Source organism: Paramisgurnus dabryanus, chromosome 2 (assembly GCF_030506205.2).
Source record: "Paramisgurnus dabryanus chromosome 2, PD_genome_1.1, whole genome shotgun sequence".
NCBI classification, from domain to species: domain Eukaryota; kingdom Metazoa; phylum Chordata; class Actinopteri; order Cypriniformes; family Cobitidae; genus Paramisgurnus; species Paramisgurnus dabryanus.
The window spans coordinates 11,134,633-11,144,939 of NC_133338.1; positions in this window are offsets into that span (position 1 = coordinate 11,134,633).

Consider the following 10,307-nt stretch of genomic DNA (forward strand, 5'->3'; position numbering starts at 1 on the left):
TTATTTCGCTTTGTTGTGGCTTTATTTCATTTTGTTGTGGCTTAATTTCGTTTTGTTGTGGTGTTATTTCGTTTTGTTGTGGCTTTATTTCGTTTTGTTGTGGCTTTCTTTCGTTTTGTTGTGGCTTTATTTCGTTTTGTTGTGAGCTTACGTTTGCTTTTCAAATGTTGTGTTTCTTGCACTAGGGGGCCACCATATTTAACAGATGTTTTTAAAGTCACAAGATCTGTAAGGCAGGGTTGTTCACTCTCTGCCTTACTATACTCATTGTTATCTGAGCCATTGGGTTTAGCAATAAGAGAAAACTAATAAATAATGGGAATTAAAATTGGGAAAAGTATGTCAGATGCAAAAGTGTTCCAAAATGCCGATGATACAACAATAATTGTAAAGGGAAAAGAGAGTGTGAAAGAAGCAATGAATGTTGTTAAAGAATTTTGTAAGGGATCAGGAAGCAAAGTGAAAGAAGACAAAACAGTATATATGAGATTTGGTAACGCTGTAATTCTAAAAGATTGATTTAATTTTAAAGAGTGGAAGAAATTAAAATTTTAGGAATTTTAATGGGGAAAAAATGAAAAGAAAACAAGAGATGAAATGTGGAATCATTTGATAGCTGACATAGAAAGGAAACAAAATTTTTGGAAATTAAGAACTTTAAGTTTGAAAGGGAAAGTTTTATGGTTTAATGGTTTCTAAATTGTGGTATGTTTTATAATTGTCTGAAATGCCAGTGTGGACAGAAAAGAGGTTGAAAGAATGTTTTATAAATTTTTTGTGGAATGGAAACCCCCCCAGACAAGGCCACCTTAATGCACGGGCTTACCTGGGCTGAAGCCCAGGGGCCTCCCAAGTTCAGGGGCCTCCCAAGTTCACGTTCATATTGTTTTGTAACTTGTCAGGTTATTTGTCAATCACTCTAAATGCACGTTACATGGCTGCTGATTGGTCTGTGGTAACTCACTGTGACATAAAATATCAGACGTAACAGATTTTTCTATTCCGCTTAATGTAATTAAGTGCGCGTTGTCAACTTGGCATTCCTGCATGTTAGACTGAGTGTGACAGAGAAATGGGAAATAATCCACCATCAAATGAGTAATTTCTGAAATTTCATAATAAGCACTGAGGTGCAGGTCTCGCTCTCATTCACGCACGTGCTCGCTCTCTCTGTTCTCGTGTAACTGAGTCTCTGGCATGCAGAAGTCTCTCCAACTGTGCGCAAGATACTGTGCCGCCAAATAAAGAAAGGAGTTCCCGAACATATTAATGCTGTTCTTTGTTATAAAGTTTAAGTTTACTCGCGTTTATATCAGTGACGCGTGCGCAGCTGGAGCGATGTAGTTTGACGTGATGTAAGCTCACAGTACACACATCTGTTGGTTTAGAAAGACGACGCAACGGTAAATTTGCAAGTCAAAGTGCGACAAGACCATCTCAAATTATCATCCCCTGATCGCACCATTCATATTTATAATCTCCTTATCTAAAGATCTTATATACAGGTATGTTCCCTGTCTGTCTGTGCATATTCATACGTGTTCGTTTTACATGCGTAGTATGCATAAATACTAAATACAATGCATACTATATCTTCAATAGCCTACAAAATAAATAACTTATTAAAAAACAAGATTCTGTCTATAAAGACTTATCTTTTGTTAACATTAATGCATTTTCACTTTAAAACTTACTTTAACTTCTTATTTTTTTAAAACTGTGGTGAGCATTTAGTTAGTGAGTGGCAATTTTCTGCAAATTTGTATATTCCAAAAACTATATAAACATAAATAAACATATATACTCTCATACATTTTGGTTTTATTTTCACCACAAGTTGCTGTGTGTGATTGTTAAATAAAGTGTCTTGTGTTTATGCTCAAGTGGGCTCAGTGAAATGTTAATAATGATATTATGGTGTTTTCTGGGTCAAAGAGGGAAAACTCACTGTTGTAAGTATTGAAAGAAACTAATGCATTTTGTTATGTAGATTACCTAGATATTACACTTTTTTAAATGAGACTATAAATTGAGGGGATGGGGGGCCTCCAAAACCTCTCAGCCCCAGGGCCTCACATTAGGTTAAGGCGGCCCTGCCCCCAGAATAGCATACAATATGATTTTAGGGGACAAAGAGAAAGGAGGTCTAGGTTTAATGGATATAGAACAAAGGAAAAATAGTTTGAGAGTAAAAGTAGTCAAAAAGTATTTGCGAGAAGAGAACAAAACAGAATGGATGAAAACAATGAAGTATTTTTTAAACAGATGTGGGGATTTTAACATGGGAGATGGCATTTTATGGATGAAAACAAAAAGTTGGATGACCGAACGACTGCCTGGTTTTTATAGGGAAATGCTAAGTGTTTGTGGGAAATTTTTAACTAAAGTTGAATATGAGAGAGAAAAAACATTTTAAATCAACCTCTTTTTTTAAATAACAACATTTTAAAAGCAAGACAAAGAAATGTATTTTTAGAAATGGATGGAAGTGGGAATAACAAAAGTAAGAGATGTATTTTCAGATACAGATTCTGTAATGAAGCACCAGTAGGCTGAGGATCCATTTGCAAACTTTATTTCACTCGTTGTTGTACAGGCAGGGTCAAACACCAGCAAACACATAGGGGTAAGGCAATCTAGTAGTCGATAAACAGGCAGATGTCAAGGCAGGCAGCAAACAATCAGAGTAGTCAAAATACAGGCAGATATCGGGTGTAAGAATCTAAAGATGTACCTTTCCCACACCCACTAGTCAACTTGTAAGCAAACCCAATATATACCTATAGATTCTGTTTAGTTTCACATTTATGTTTGCATGCCTATGATAATCCTTTTCAGGGTGGCATTTTCTCTAATCATATATTTTGATGACAAGCTCATCCTGTCTTTAAGGTTAAATATATACAATGCATATTATAGAAATGCTATGTGTCTGGTTTTTCCATTGTATAACACACTGTTTGTTTTCTGGCCTGTTCAGTTAAAGTTTTCCCCAGTGATTAATGATCTTGTATGTTTAGGAAATATCCTTTGGTTAACTGCAGGTTGGTTGTGGTCGGGGCAAGGAGGATATTTTAGGGACATGTGTCAGACCCTACTTCCCTGTTTTTAGTATTACTTCCCCTTATGTAGGTTGAACACAAAGCTGTCGTAATTAAGCATACGATTATCGTCTCGACGGATTCGTCAATGTTTTCATCACGAGAAGTGTACCAGACTGTATTCAAGTGACTAATATTTCCTTTTTGCATCCTTTATAATGTGAAGGATGTCTAATAAAATTTGGTCTATGATTGAACGGCATTTGGTGTCAGTCTCTTTCATGATCCTCTGATATCAGATTTCTCTGCTGCTCACCTCAGATCCTCGCCTAACAACCTAAGTACCGAACTTAAAAGAAAATCTCATACCTCTAGATCTGCTTAGAATTAGATTCTAACAGTTGGGCGCTCGTCCGGCGAAAGAGGGGAACATCCTCGAACCGGAGACCGAATTTCGAACACCGCAGATCGGGGAGGACTCTACAAAAAGGGGGTAAGTGTTGTGATATTTCTAATAAATTTGAAATACAGCACTTACCCCTGAGTCCTAGGAGGACCTGTATCTTGTTGACTCGAGTCAAGACTGGTTAATCTACTCGGCCCAGTTGGGGCAGGTAGTGAAGTCGTTTTTGTGAAAAGGGGGAATTTGGTGATTCAAATCCTCATGGTGCTGGAAGTTGATTCTACCAGCCCATGAAAAGAATCAAATATACAGGTTGAGCTCACTGTATATTTGAGATTGTGGTGTCGATAACTGATTTTTTTATTAAAATATTTATTGAGCGCGGCCCAATATATTTTATATAACAAATAAAGCTAATTTGAAATAAAACTAACATTGAAAAAGCTATCAACTGTATAAGCTATCTGATTGGAAAAAAATTGTGAACAAACAAACTTTGAACAAAACAATTTATTGAAACTTTGCAATTGTGAAATAATAAATTGCTAAATGAATGACTAAATTTTGCAAAGCAATTTGATAAATGAATGAATATTGATAGAAACGCGGAATAATTAAACATCAAACGATCATTGTCTATTTGAATAAAAATATTGAATAAAAACTGAATTAATATGAATATATTGAAATAGATTTTTGGCATATTTGACATAGTTTACAAAAGTAATGTCCAAATTCTATTCCTAATACGGTGCGGACAATGGGTGAGGCTGAGCGGAGGAGCACAGAAAACCCGGGTGTCTGTCTATTGCTTTGTGCTTATTGCTGTTTGTCTATTATTGTTGTTGCTATTATTTGTTTACATTGTGTTGAAGATGGAGGATTCTTCCACGGCCAGGCAGAAGCCTGATGATTTTATCTATACAAATAATAGAGGTTTTAATGTTGAACTGTACGTCAGTAAGTTAGCGGTTAGTAATTTAAAAACTTTACATCAAAAAACCCCAATACAAGATGCGCCGCCATATTTTATGTCGAATATTAGGCTACCAGCCCAAGTTTACCGTTGCCACAAATCACTGTAAAATACATGAATGTTTTACAAATCTCACAAGAGGTATCCACACGTCACAGGGGCAGATTTGTGCTATTTTGTTGAAAACATTGGAGAGCGATGTATTAAAATCTAAAATAAAAATAAAATAAATACATAATTGATACGTGCTGTCGTCTGATTTGAGAAAACCATGTGACTGGAAGCAGGGGACTGCAGCCTCTCGTTATCCATGCACATGGGAAGATCATGAATATCATGATATGCTTTTGATCAGATGCGCGTTTTTCTAAACGGTTTGGCATTTGCCAGTATTTATCGTTTGCATTAAACAGAAAGATAAAACCAAATGAAACTGCCTCTAAATTTTGCACTCGTTGGAAAGCAGTATGAGTTTATTCTAGACTACCGATTGACAAAGTCTGAGTGCGCTGTTAAAAATATGTTGAAAAATATGAATCCTAGGCAAGAGTAAATCATAAGGTTACAACCACTAATCTGTTGGATATAAATGTGAGCAGACGGACTTGTGAGTCTGATGCATCCGGTGACTTTTTCTATTTAAACTGAACATGCTATGTTTTCAGGGCAAGTCTCATCAAATGGGAAACAGCTTGCTCAAGCACCGGAAAGATTTGATATACTGTGTTAGTATGCAGACAAAGGGGCCACATGCAATGTGAATGTCGTTCCAAGGGGGGCGCAATTTTAATCCAAGGGCGCCATCACATAGACAGTCAATGCAACAGCCACAGCAAGTGCATCAGAAACTATCTGACAGTAATTTCCAGACAAACTGGCATAACAAAACACAATGAAGAAGTCCACATTTATTTGATATTTGATAATGATAATGAAAGTTAACTTACTTAAATTTAATGGTAAAATGCATATATTTCTTTTGGATACTGGGGTTGAAGTATTATTAATGTCTTCATCTGAATATGAGGGACCAACTACTGATAAATTTGCTCTTTGGGTAGTCCAGAAACTGAAATGTTCCGTCCCATTACACCACCTCTGGAGGTAAGCTCCGGGTGTCAAGCCATTATTTCACAAATTTCAAATCATACCAGATGGTTGTCTTAATTTGCTCAGGCGAGACATAATGCATAACTTAAATATGGAACATCAAAAAATCATGACTCTCATGTTGTTTTCTCTTTTATGTCATGTTTACAGACATACATTGATCCTCTGCCTATGGGGGGAGGAAGTGAGAAGGCCGACCAAGACCCAGTAACCTCCCGCATACCACAGAATGTAGACAATTTGATTAACTCATGCCTATGGTCTCAGTCAAACACAGATACAGAAACTTAAAACCTGTGTACATTACACAATATCCTTTGTCAAAAGAAAAGGAAGATGGCATTAAACCTATTATTTACAATTTTGTTTACCAAGGTGTCTTCATACATACACGCCAAACAACACACCGATTAACCCGGTGGTGAATGCTGATGGAAAGACATGATGTCTTAGACAAGAATTAAGAGCAATCAATAAACTGATATTTCCTCTGTCTCCAATTGTTCCAGATGTGCCGACTGTCATAAATTTTATACCATGCACACATAAGTATTTCTGTCATTTATTTGTGTGCTGCTTTTGTCTCTCTGTTCCAGTGCATCCAGACGCACAGCCAATGCTAGCCTTATAGGATAGAGGGCGCAAATACTAAGAAGGGTATGGTGAATCACCATCCGTCCTCTCCACTGCGGTGAAAAGACATTGAAAAAAAATATCGACTTGCTGTCTTCGGTTTGCATTCTGCAGTATGCTGATGACATCATGGTCTCTGCTCTGACTGAAAAGAACTGTGAGAAAGCCTCCATTATCGTCTACAATATTCTGGGGAATGCTGGATTCAAAGCATCAAAAGACAAGCTCCAGTGGGTCAAGCAAAAGTTCTCGTACCTGCGTCACGTCATAATGCCAGGTCTTCGAAAAAAAAAACCTCCACAGATCAGATTGAACTGATCCGGAAGATGAAATTCCCATGAACTGTGTAACAGCTCCAAAGTTTTCTGGGGTTCATAAACTTTTGTTGCTCATGGAAACCTGAGTGTGCTGCCCATTAGGGTTGTTGCGGTGACAGAATTTTGCCACCGGTTAATCAGTGCGTGACAAACCCGGTTATATCGGTTTCACCGGGTGGGAGGGGCTTATAAATGCACAGAAGTACGCATTTTACTTTCACTTTTGAATTAGATGCAACTGTTGTTTAAATCCAGCGCTTGCGTACGCTGCGTTAAATCGCGTATGAATTTGCGTGCCCGAAGGAATGGTAAACCCTTCTGACAAACCTTCTTCTCGATCGTGGTTCAGTGCCTAATGGATCAAGATTTGCCATTATAAGCATTATATCTTGCCTTTTTACTGTAAGCTTGTGTTTTTGACGTAGTGTCTGACACATTGTACGCTAACCAAAATGCTGTCCAGGACTATTTAGCTCTTCAGCAATTGCTGCCTGAACAATCTCCAAAGGTGTGTAGCTTTTCCTCTGTACAATGACAGTTTGCTTAATTTATTCTTCAGAGTACGAAGGCTAAATCTGCGGTTATGCTTTGATGCCAGGATATCCAAAATAACACTGTAGCTGTGTCCATCTGTAAAGTACTTGAGAAGAAGATCATCTTCACTTGGACTGAACACTTGAACTTGGACTGAGGATTCTGCCCATTAAAAAAGAACAACACAAAAACTGCATTAATTGGATTAGCAATAACACTAATCATTAATCATTATGTTAATTTCTGTACTTGACCCATATGGCGTAATTATACATACAGACAAACTTACCTTGCTCTATTTCAGTCAGAAACTGGACATTGGAACCGCAAAAGCCACAAAAATTTATAACAGTTCCAAGCTCGTTTCCACAAAACGGACAAAACATTGCAGTCTAGGAAGACAAATAAGGAAAAATTATAATTCAGTTAAATCAAGGATTTCTTGACGTTTTATAATTAACACATAAATTTTTATTAGTTGAGATATTAAAACAGAAAAAGTATTTAGTTGACTTAAAACCAATTACATATAACTTACGCAACAAAATCTCTTTGCATGCCAGAGGTTTACTAAGTCATAATATAACCCCAGGAAATCTTTATTCAAGACGACACTGCCCCCTAGTGGTCGGGAGCATTTCCGTTGTGCTGTGGCTTTATTCCGTTTTGTTGTGGCTTTATTTCGCTTTGTTGTGGCTTTATTTCATTTTGTTGTGGCTTAATTTCGTTTTGTTGTGGTGTTATTTCGTTTTGTTGTGGCTTTATTTCGTTTTGTTGTGGCTTTCTTTCGTTTTGTTGTGGCTTTATTTCGTTTTGTTGTGAGCTTACGTTTGCTTTTCAAATGTTGTGTTTCTTGCACTAGGGGGCCACCATATTTAACAGATGTTTTTAAAGTCACAAGATCTGTAAGGCAGGGTTGTTCACTCTCTGCCTTACTATACTCATTGTTATCTGAGCCATTGGGTTTAGCAATAAGAGAAAACTAATAAATAATGGGAATTAAAATTGGGAAAAGTATGTCAGATGCAAAAGTGTTCCAAAATGCCGATGATACAACAATAATTGTAAAGGGAAAAGAGAGTGTGAAAGAAGCAATGAATGTTGTTAAAGAATTTTGTAAGGGATCAGGAAGCAAAGTGAAAGAAGACAAAACAGTATATATGAGATTTGGTAACGCTGTAATTCTAAAAGATTGATTTAATTTTAAAGAGTGGAAGAAATTAAAATTTTAGGAATTTTAATGGGGAAAAAATGAAAAGAAAACAAGAGATGAAATGTGGAATCATTTGATAGCTGACATAGAAAGGAAACAAAATTTTTGGAAATTAAGAACTTTAAGTTTGAAAGGGAAAGTTTTATGGTTTAATGGTTTCTAAATTGTGGTATGTTTTATAATTGTCTGAAATGCCAGTGTGGACAGAAAAGAGGTTGAAAGAATGTTTTATAAATTTTTTGTGGAATGGAAACCCCCCCAGACAAGGCCACCTTAATGCACGGGCTTACCTGGGCTGAAGCCCAGGGGCCTCCCAAGTTCAGGGGCCTCCCAAGTTCACGTTCATATTGTTTTGTAACTTGTCAGGTTATTTGTCAATCACTCTAAATGCACGTTACATGGCTGCTGATTGGTCTGTGGTAACTCACTGTGACATAAAATATCAGACGTAACAGATTTTTCTATTCCGCTTAATGTAATTAAGTGCGCGTTGTCAACTTGGCATTCCTGCATGTTAGACTGAGTGTGACAGAGAAATGGGAAATAATCCACCATCAAATGAGTAATTTCTGAAATTTCATAATAAGCACTGAGGTGCAGGTCTCGCTCTCATTCACGCACGTGCTCGCTCTCTCTGTTCTCGTGTAACTGAGTCTCTGGCATGCAGAAGTCTCTCCAACTGTGCGCAAGATACTGTGCCGCCAAATAAAGAAAGGAGTTCCCGAACATATTAATGCTGTTCTTTGTTATAAAGTTTAAGTTTACTCGCGTTTATATCAGTGACGCGTGCGCAGCTGGAGCGATGTAGTTTGACGTGATGTAAGCTCACAGTACACACATCTGTTGGTTTAGAAAGACGACGCAACGGTAAATTTGCAAGTCAAAGTGCGACAAGACCATCTCAAATTATCATCCCCTGATCGCACCATTCATATTTATAATCTCCTTATCTAAAGATCTTATATACAGGTATGTTCCCTGTCTGTCTGTGCATATTCATACGTGTTCGTTTTACATGCGTAGTATGCATAAATACTAAATACAATGCATACTATATCTTCAATAGCCTACAAAATAAATAACTTATTAAAAAACAAGATTCTGTCTATAAAGACTTATCTTTTGTTAACATTAATGCATTTTCACTTTAAAACTTACTTTAACTTCTTATTTTTTTAAAACTGTGGTGAGCATTTAGTTAGTGAGTGGCAATTTTCTGCAAATTTGTATATTCCAAAAACTATATAAACATAAATAAACATATATACTCTCATACATTTTGGTTTTATTTTCACCACAAGTTGCTGTGTGTGATTGTTAAATAAAGTGTCTTGTGTTTATGCTCAAGTGGGCTCAGTGAAATGTTAATAATGATATTATGGTGTTTTCTGGGTCAAAGAGGGAAAACTCACTGTTGTAAGTATTGAAAGAAACTAATGCATTTTGTTATGTAGATTACCTAGATATTACACTTTTTTAAATGAGACTATAAATTGAGGGGATGGGGGGCCTCCAAAACCTCTCAGCCCCAGGGCCTCACATTAGGTTAAGGCGGCCCTGCCCCCAGAATAGCATACAATATGATTTTAGGGGACAAAGAGAAAGGAGGTCTAGGTTTAATGGATATAGAACAAAGGAAAAATAGTTTGAGAGTAAAAGTAGTCAAAAAGTATTTGCGAGAAGAGAACAAAACAGAATGGATGAAAACAATGAAGTATTTTTTAAACAGATGTGGGGATTTTAACATGGGAGATGGCATTTTATGGATGAAAACAAAAAGTTGGATGACCGAACGACTGCCTGGTTTTTATAGGGAAATGCTAAGTGTTTGTGGGAAATTTTTAACTAAAGTTGAATATGAGAGAGAAAAAACATTTTAAATCAACCTCTTTTTTTAAATAACAACATTTTAAAAGCAAGACAAAGAAATGTATTTTTAGAAATGGATGGAAGTGGGAATAACAAAAGTAAGAGATGTATTTTCAGATACAGATTCTGTAATGAAGCACCAGTAGGCTGAGGATCCATTTGCAAACTTTATTTCACTCGTTGTTGTACAGGCAGGGTCAAACACCAGCAA